At 44.8% G+C, this 9,678-nt stretch overlaps 1 protein-coding gene, 1 long non-coding RNA gene and 1 other non-coding gene across 3 annotated transcripts in view; 1 reads left to right on the forward strand and 2 right to left on the reverse strand.

Moving 5' to 3' along the window:
• Window positions 1–1,165, reverse strand: part of elf1 (E74-like ETS transcription factor 1) — a 309,211-nt gene extending 308,046 nt beyond the window's left edge. Inside the window, exon 1 of the mRNA XM_069893437.1 lies at window positions 1,079–1,165. The gene's annotated coding sequence lies outside the window, so the exon portion shown is untranslated. The remainder of the gene's footprint in view (window positions 1–1,078) is intronic.
• LOC138740592 (uncharacterized) lies at window positions 484–3,411 on the forward strand. The gene is made up of 2 exons (XR_011343059.1): window positions 484–549; window positions 1,107–3,411. It is a non-coding gene; the product is annotated as an uncharacterized lncRNA (long non-coding RNA).
• Window positions 1,121–1,192, reverse strand: trnae-uuc (transfer RNA glutamic acid (anticodon UUC)). Its single transcript has one exon. It is a non-coding gene; the product is annotated as a tRNA-Glu (tRNA).
• Window positions 3,412–9,678: the final 6,267 nt, after the last annotated feature.

A 9,678-nucleotide genomic window follows, 5' to 3' on the forward strand; every position in this document is an offset into this window, starting at 1 on the left:
AGAAGATAGAAGAAATCTGTTTAGGAAGATTGAGCAACTCCTCGCCTTTCGCTGGGAGGGTGACGAAGAAGCGAGCTGGAACTGGGACACAAAGTTGCGGAGGGAGGAGGCTCTGCTACACCTGTCCGGCACCTGAATTTCATCCACCAAAGGACCCGGGAGTTCACTAGATTCCCCAACATTAACAGGGAGTTAGCAAGTGAGAGTTGGGGGAGCAAACATTTAACGTGAGCGCAACTCATCCACGGTGATCTCAGTGAGTTGACCCGGCTGCTTTCGGTGGACCCGAGAGTAACTTCACTGGCCACCATCAGCAATGAGGATCCTTCTCTGGACCCTGGGCAGAGAAACGTACTTTGGAGACGCTCCCTTGGATTGCAGCGCTTCTATTCCAAACCCCCCCCCCCCCCCGAAGAAATTCCGAAAGACTATTCGATGTTGTAATGTCATGGAGGTTGGAGATGCGGGAAACCGGTCCCGTGGCCACGCCAACGCCCCTTCCTCGTCCCCGCCACGCATTCGGCAAGGACAGCGACTCCAGGCCGTCCCGTGAGCGCAGCCCCCAGACGAGACTCGGGCAGCAGTCTCCTTTCTCCCCCCCCCCCTCTCTCTCTCTCTCTCTCCCCCCCCCCCTCTCTCTCCCCCCCCCCTCTCTCTTCCCCCCCCCCTCTCTCTTCCCCCCCCTCTCTCTTCCCCCCCCTCCCTCTCTTCCCCCCCCTCCCTCTCTTCCCCCCCCTCCCTCTCTTCCCCCTCCCTCTCTTCCCCCCCCCCCTCCCTCTCTTCCCCCCCCCCCTCCCTCTCTTCCCCCCCTCCCAGGCCGTCCCGTGAGCGCAGCCCCCAGACGAGACTCAGGCAGCAGTCTCCTCTCCCACCAGCCCCACCCCCCCTCCTCCTCCTCCTCCTCCTCCTCTCTCTTTCTCCTTCTCCCTCTCTCCCTCCTCCTCCCTCCCTCTCTCTCTCCCCCTCTCCCTTCCAGGCCGTCCCGTGAGCGCAGCCCCCAGACAGGGTTCGGGCTCCCCCCCCACCTAACTCTCAAGGTGCAGCCCCCCCCCCACCAACCATGAAGTGCTTCACTTACTTTATTTTAAAAGAATTCTTGTCTGCAGATAGAAAAGTGGAATTCCCATACCGGGAGTCGAACCCGGGCCGCCTGGGTGAAAACCAGGAATCCTAACCGCTAGACCATATGGGAACAGCTGACTAAAGATGGCTGCGAGCTCTCACCAAGCTGGTGCGAGTGTTGTAACACAACCTGGTAGTCCATGTTGCTGAAATCCATCTCTGGTTGAGGACCAACTGCAGACGCTAGGCTGCTCCTTTCACTTAAAGTTGCTCTTTCTCAGCCCAGTCTGCTTGGAAAAGTGGAGCGACTGCAATCACCCAAAAAACGGTGCTAATGGAACTCCTGGGTTGCAAGAAGATTTCAAAATAGATTTTTGTCAAAAAAAAATAGAACTCGTGGATTTGATTCAACAACTTTGGTTCCAAGTTGCTCACAGTTTTGAACTGAATGCAAGAAATAAGGGTTGGGTACCCCAATAATAAAGGATAGTTGAATACACAAAACTGCTGGTGAACCTCGACAGGTCATGAGGCAAAGATCTTCTTGTAGACATCTTTTACAAATCCAACTACTCCCATGGCTACCTCAACTACACCTCTTCCCACCTTGCCCTGTAAGGATTCCATTCCATTCCCTCAATTCCTCCATCTCCAGCGCATCTGCATCCAGGATGAGAACTTCTATGCCAGATCATCAAAGATGGCCTCATTCTTCAAACAACATGGCTTTGCTTCTACCACCATCAACTCAGAGCTCACCCACACATCTACCCTGGCTCCCTCCTCCCCCACATGCAACAAGGACAGGATTCCTCTTGTCTTCACGTATCATCCCATCAGTCTCCTTCATCACTAGACTCACTAGACTCATATTCTCCTCTTTCTTCCCCCTCTATCTTCCGCAGGGACCATTCCCTCCATGACTCTCTTGTTCCCTCCTCCCTCCCTACCAACTGTCCACCTGTGATTGCAGGAAATGCTCCACTTGCGCCCACACCTCCTCCCTCACCACCATTCAGGGCCGCAAAAAGTCCTTCCAAGTGAAACAACATTTCACTTGTGAATCTGCATGGGTCATCTACTGATTCGTTGCTCCCAATATGGATTCCTACATTGGAGAGACTGGATGCAGATCTCGGCTCTGTCTGCCGCAATAGCAATAGCTCTGTCTGTCTTGAAAATAATACTTCATGCACTTAACCATGGAATTACTTATTTTGATCCAGCCATCTCAGATATGTCAGGTGTAATTAAGAAGTTTGCAGTGCCCACGCATTTCAATTCCCCATTCCATTCCCTTGCTGACATGTCTGTCCACAGTCTCATGCACTGCCAGACTGAAACCACACTCAAATTGAAGGAACAACACCTCATCTTCCGACTGGCACTCTCCAGCCGGATAGCATTAATATCAACTTCTCTGGCTTTCATTAAATCCTCCCACCCTCACTTCTTCCCCTGTTGACTTCCTGCAGTTCTGTTTCCCCTTCCCTGTCTCCTTTTGCACAGACATGATAAATGCTCGTCTCATCCCTTATCATATGCCATCAACACCTTTTGTTAGTCTAGATTCCTCCCCAGCCAGTATTGTCTGAATTCTGAGATTTCCTGCTTCTGGTTCATTTTGCTTATTCCTTGAAGAAGGGCTTAGGCCCAAAACATCAGCAACACATCTTTCCTTTTTTTTAATGGATGCTAAAAGACCCGCTGAGTTCCTTTAGCATTTTGGTGTGTTTTTACTTCATGAAGCAAAGATCTGCTGAGTTTCTCCACCACTTTTGCATATTAAACTACAATCACAGCTTCTACAGATTTAACTTCAATAAAGGATAGAGACAGTGGTTTAGGATTCTCTTGCTTTGAGATCATGAAGTAGTAAAGACAGAAATATGAAGGAGTAATCCAATGGGAGTAATTCAAAGGTCCCCAAAAATAGGAATACAATTGCATCATTAATGAAAGAATTCAAAGTGCATAAGTATTTCATTTTCATTCAAGCAGATTAAAGTAACTTGCCAATGGTTCTACTGGAAGATGAGTTCACGGCCATTTCTGAAAATAATACTTCATGACCTAACCATGGAATTACTTATTTTGATCCAGCCATCTCAGATACGTCAGGTGTAATTAAGAAGTTCCTGGCGAAAGATCTTTTTGAAAATAATGTAATTGAATTTCACTTTGAAATTCATGGAAATGTTCTTAAGACCAAAGTGAGGTCTTGGGTAAAAAAATAAATGAACTGTTTCGAGGGACAAGCTGGCAGAGGTCAATTGGGAAATTCAGTTTGAAAGGCGACAGCAGATGAGAAATGGTACAAAATTAAAGGAAAATATATTAGATTTTCAATGAATTTACTTGCCTTGAAATAGTCAGTGATCTCGGAGAAAAAAGTAGTCCACCCATTGCAAGTTGAAGAAAATATGTAATTGCAAGAAAAGACATGAATTTCCTCAACTAGCCTGAGGATTGCGAGTATTGTTTGTAAAAGGGCAACTAAGTAAAGCCAAAAAAGAGCAAACAATTAAACATGAAACCAGCAATATATATATAAACTGGTTTGAGGTAAGGAATAAAAAAATTCCTCCACTCAAGTCTCTCCTCACAACTGAGATGTTTTAGCCAGAAGGTAATGTGGAATGTACTGCCTGAAATAGTGTTGGAGAGAGGCAGACCAAGTGGTCGAAATGGGATGAAAACAGATGTGCCCAGTGGTTGGCATGGATCCAGTGGACCAATCGACCCTTTCCCAGGAACTAGGACTGACTTTAAAACAACATCAGTTCTTTTAATGCCTTCCATGGCTGAACACCTCTCACCATCATCTGCATGAATAAACTCACTTCCTTTTTCTTAGTTCTAAATCCAGCCAGCTCCTTTTATTTTTAAAGACAGTTACTGTCACAGGTATAATTGCAACTTGGAGAGGACTTTTTAAAGTAGCGTGCGGATGGAATCTGGAATACACTGCCTGCAGGTGTGAAGGAGGCAGGTTCTACTGTGGCCTTCAAAGGAAAAAGTGGCAATGCAACAGAGAAAGGACTGAGCTCATTCAGTCACTGAACAACGACTTCAATTCCATTTACTTTCTCCAAATCAAAAGGTGCAGCTATGCAAAATTACATTGTCCCAATCTATGCTTGTATCCTCACTCTGTCCTCCACAGAGCAGTGCCCTATAATGACTTTAAGTACTGTTTCTTCGTGCTGGATGCAACTTACTAAATAAATTTCATGCTACTAAACCAAAGCATTTGCAGGCATGGTGTTTTTTGCAGTCACAAATAAACAAAGTTCTAATTGACAAAACTGATACTTTTCCAGTTCATATAAAGGATCCTTGATTTGAAATGTTGAGTTTATTTCTCTCCTTGCTGATGCTGCCTGTCTTGCTGCATGGTTTATGTCTGTTATGTTTTGGATTTCTAGCATAAAAAGTTCAGTTTGTTGAGATAAAATTAATGCTGATTGTCAAGATCAGAATCAGAATTTATTGTCATGAACAAGTCATGAAATTCGTTGTTTTGCGGCAGCGTCACAGTCCAAACATTCATATTTGTGGTGCTACCACTATGTGTATAGATTTATGTATGTGCTGTATGGGCTGGCCCGCACCCCCCCCCCCCGAACCTTTGACTCCTCCCTCCCAGATATCCCCATAAAGGCTGCCACACTCAAACCCCTCCCTCAGTACCTGCCTTGGAACTGGGTCAGCAACATGCGAGCTGTGCTGACACTTTAAGGTGATTAAAGCCTATTAATCATGACTCTCTGTCTGATTGTGATTGATTGGTAGTACACTATTATAACCATCTTACAACATTAAGAATAATAATGCACAAAAAGTAAGGCAGTGTTTTGATTCATAGCTTATTCTGGAATCTGATGGCAGTGGGGAAGAAACTGTCCTTGTCCAATTGAGTGCTCACCTTTAGGCTCCTGTACATTTTCCCAATGGTAGCAGAGTGAAGAGGGTGTGGCCTAGGTGGTGGGGGTCTTTGAGGATAGAGGCTTCTTTTTTAAGACACCACTTCACATAGATTTCCTCAATGAAGTGAAGTATTTGTCCTTGTATTCTTTAGAAAAATTGCAGAAAATCCATGAAACATTTACAATTTGACAATCACAAAAGAAAAGCAGTCAAATAATTTTGAAACAATTTTTAAAATTCACATTCACATTTCCTGTGAAGCTTGAAAGAATATGCAGTATTCTTCCTGGCAAGGCCCCTCAACCCTTCCTCCACTATATTGATGGCTACATTGGGGCTACCTCATACACCTGTGATGAGCTCGCCAATGTCATTCATTTTGCTGCCAACTTTGACCCTGACCTCAAATTCATGGCCCATCTCCAGCAACATTCTCCCCTTTCTTGATTTCTCATTCTCCATCTTGGGAGACAAGTTTTCCACATTTTTTTTTTTCAAACTCACTATCTCCCACAACTACGTCAACTGCAATTTTTCCACCAAGGCCCCTGCAAGGATTCTATTCCTTTCTCTCAATTGATCCGTCATATTTGTTCCCAAGATGGGGTCTTCCAGTTCAGATCATCTGAGATGTCTTCCTTCTTCTAAAAACGTGGTTTCCACTCCACCACATCAACTCAGCCCTGACCCGCATCTCCTCCATTTCCCACTAATCTGCCCTGGCTCCCTCTACCCGTAGACACAACAAACACAGGGTTTCCTTTGTCTTTACCTAACATCCCACCAGCCTCTGCTCATTATCCTCTGTAATTTCATTCACCTCCAACATGATTCTGTAATGATCCTGATTTACCACAGCTTACAAACAAATAAAGAATACGCTCACTCGTTTCTTTCAGCACACCGTGAAGTCAACTTTCTTTATTTTAAAATTCACTAGACACAACATTGCATTTTTCAAATCCCCAAACACAACCCAGCTGAACTCCTCTGACCTTCTCATTGGCTCCTTTCCACATGGGTGATCCTACACTCTCACTCTCCTCCTCCTGCATCCGAGATCCATCACCCGTATTCTGATGTTTAACACACTTGCGCATGCGCATTATTTCCCCTGCACATCACATTACTTACGTCACCAGCCATGGCCAGCACTGGTCCTGTCAAAGGTAAGTGTGTGTCCATGACAACCACCCCACCCCACCCCCCACTTCTGAGCCATGCAAGGAGGTGACTGATTCGAACTGTCCAGCTATGTAACAGTCCGGAGGGCTGACAGTTCGGCCCAACCTTGTACAATACCACAAGACAGGCGATGCATGGTTCAACTAGTAGGGGTGCCACTGGTACTGATGCAGAACATGGACTGTCAATATACAACCGACAGTGTCAGTTTTTCCATCACTGACAATCACAAATGTCTTTAGGTGGTGTCGTAAGACCTGAAAATGTTCATCATAAATGGACTGAAGTGGTTTGCAAACAGCATCATGCTGGAGGAACACATGAGTACAGCGTTGTAAATCATTCACCACATATACTGCAGGTGATGCCTGCTGCGTAGGAGTAGGTTGGAGTCATCTCACGTTTTCCCGAAGAGGATCAGCATAAGTAGCTGGATCATAGAGCGTTGTGCTTGGATTCAGATTCACCAACTCACCTGCCATATACTAGCTCTGCCGTTGAACATCCAAGATTTGCCTCAACAGCAGTACGCCCTCCATGGAGAACAATGGGGAAACGTTCACCCCAAGTAGATGCATCACCACCTGTTGTTAATGTTGCCTTCAATTATCAATGGAAATGCTCAATGAGCCCATTAGCCTGCAGATGTAAGCTGCATTGCAAATATGGGTAGTGCCCTGAAGATCGGAACAACATCGACTTGAACTGTGGCCCTCCATCTGTTGTAATAGTGACCTGAACACCAAAAGGTAGAACCCAATGATTCATGAAAGTCCAAGTAACCTTTGACAACCTCAGCTCTATCCATAACTTCTCCAAGCTTCGTGTCATCTGCAAACTTACTGACCCATTCTTCTGCCTCTTCGTCCAGATCATTTATAAAAATCACAAAGAACAAGGGTCACAAAAATATCCTTGTGATGCTCCACTAGTCACCACCTTCCAGGCAGAACATTTTCCTTCCACTACTACTCTCTGCTTTCTTCCTGCAAGACAGTTTTTAAAAAAAAATCCATGCCTAGTTTCCAATCATCCCGTGACTCCTGACTTTCTGGATAAGTCTCTCATGGAGGACCTTATCAAATGCCTTACTAAAATCCACGTAGACCACACCTACTGCCCTATTCTCATCAATTTCTTTTGTACCTCTTCAAAAAACTCAATTAGACTCGTGAGGCTCGACCTTCCCTTCACAAAGCCATGCTGATTATCTTTGAGTAGACTGTTCTTATCTAAATGCTAATATATTCTATCCTTAAGAACCCTCTCCAATAGTTTGCACACCACTGATGTAAGACTCACCGGTCTATAATTCCGAGGGTTCTCATTATTACCTCCAGCACCACCAGCTTCTCTCACTTCCCACAGTAACTTGGGATATATTTCATCTGGCCCTGGAGACTTATCAATCTTGATGTTTTTAAGAAGATCGAATGTTTCTGCTTCCTTAATCTTCACATTTTCCAGCAGACAAGCCTGTTCTATTCCAATCTCACTCTGATCAATGTCCCTTTCTCCTGTGAATACTGAACCAATCAATTCATTTAAGACCTTCCCAACCTCCTCCATCTCCAGGCATGTTTGCTTCTTTATCCTTTAATAGCCCACCTTCATTTTTGTCATCCTTCTGTTCCTCACAAATGCATAGAACACCTTAATCCTACATGCCAAGGCCTTCTCATGCCCCCTTTGAACTCTCCTGAGTGTTTTCTTAAGCTTCTTCCTGGCTGCCATATATTTCTCATGAGTCCTTCCTGTTTCCTGCTTCCTATATCTAATATACAGTTCCTCTCCTGTTTTATCAGCCTAGGTTTCCTTTTCCTACCTTCTTTTCCATGTCCCTAAACTTTGTTCACATTACTTCTGTGCTTTCACCCTTGTACCTCCTTCAATTTACTCTCGCTAGCTCCTGCTTCATCACTTCATAATTAGCCCTTACCCAATTAAGCACTTTCCCATTTTGTCTGTTTTTAATCCTCTGCCATGGCTATGCTGAAGCTAAGAGAGTTGTGATCATTCTTACCAAAATGCTCCCCCAACCTGACCAGGTTTGTTACCCAGAACTAGATCCAGTGTGGCCTCTCCTCTCATCAGCCGGGCCACATACTATGTCAGGAATCTTTCTTGTACACACCTGAAAAATTCAGCCCTATATATCCATCTTGCAGTCAGGAAGTGACAGTCAATATTAGTGTTGACATAACAACAACCCTGTATTTCCTGCACCATTCCAAAATCTGCCTGCTTATCTGCTTCTCAGTAACCCAAGGACTATTTGTGGGCCTATAGATTACTCCCAGCACAGAGATAGCTCCCTCTGCAGCATCCTCCCTTTCTATAGCTGTGATATTATCCCTGACCAGTAATGCTACTCCCCCACCCTCTCCTATCTCCCATCCAATTCTTTTTAAAACACTTAAACCCTGGTACCTACATCAGCCAATCCTGCCCTTCCTCCAGCCAAGTTTCTGTTACAGCCACAACATGGTAGTTCCACATACTGACCCATGTTCTAAATTCATCCTCTTTATTCCTAATACTCCTAGCATTGAAATATACATATTTCAAACCCTCCAAATGGCTACATTTCAAGTCAGCTTTATTTATCATTCATACCATGCTTGCATGGTAGGTCAAGATAGCATTTCTACAGGCCAATGGAGCATATTTACATAGATATAATTTAAGAAAACAGTTAACACATTAAAATATTAATGTATTAAGTCCATAGTGCACTATCTACATCTGTACTGGGAGTTCAGGACCCTGATGGCTTGGGGATAAAAGCTGTTTCCAACTCTAGACACAATGACTCGAGTACTAAAGTACATCCTGCCAGATGACAGAACAGTTTACATGTGGGATGTGTGGAGTCTTTCACAATGTTTACTGTTTTCCACCTGCATCAAGTGTAGTAGATGACCTCCATGCTAGGAAAAGGCTCCCCAATGACCTTTTCCACTTACTTCATCATCCTTTGCAATGTCTTACAGTCTGAAGTGGTACAGCTTCCAAACCAGGCAGTGATACAGTTGGACAGGATGCTCTCAATACATCCACTGCAAGATGTAGTGAGGATGGAGGGTGGGAGATGGACTTTCCTCAACCTCCATTTATGTTTTGTCCCCTGCCTGTCCCTTCACAAACTTAGAACACATGGCATCATGCTTTTGACCTTCTACCCTATTCTCTGCACTCACACTCTTGTTCCCATCTCCCTGCCAAACTACTTTAAACCCTCTCCAACAGCTTGAGCAAATCTGCCTGCCAGAATATTATTGGTCTCTTCCCAGTTCAGGTGCAGCCTGTCTTTTTGTTCAGATCAGATCTTCTCCAGAAGAGATCCCAATGATCCACAAATCTGAACCCCTGCCCCCTGCACCAACTCTTCAGCCACACATTCATACACCACAACTTCCTATTCCTACCCTCTCTGGCACATGGCACAGGCAGCACACCTGAGATTACCACTCTTAAGTTTCTGTTTTTTAGCTTCTTAGC

The sequence above is a fragment of the Narcine bancroftii genome, chromosome 8 (genome assembly GCF_036971445.1).
Source record: "Narcine bancroftii isolate sNarBan1 chromosome 8, sNarBan1.hap1, whole genome shotgun sequence".
NCBI lineage: Eukaryota > Metazoa > Chordata > Chondrichthyes > Torpediniformes > Narcinidae > Narcine > Narcine bancroftii.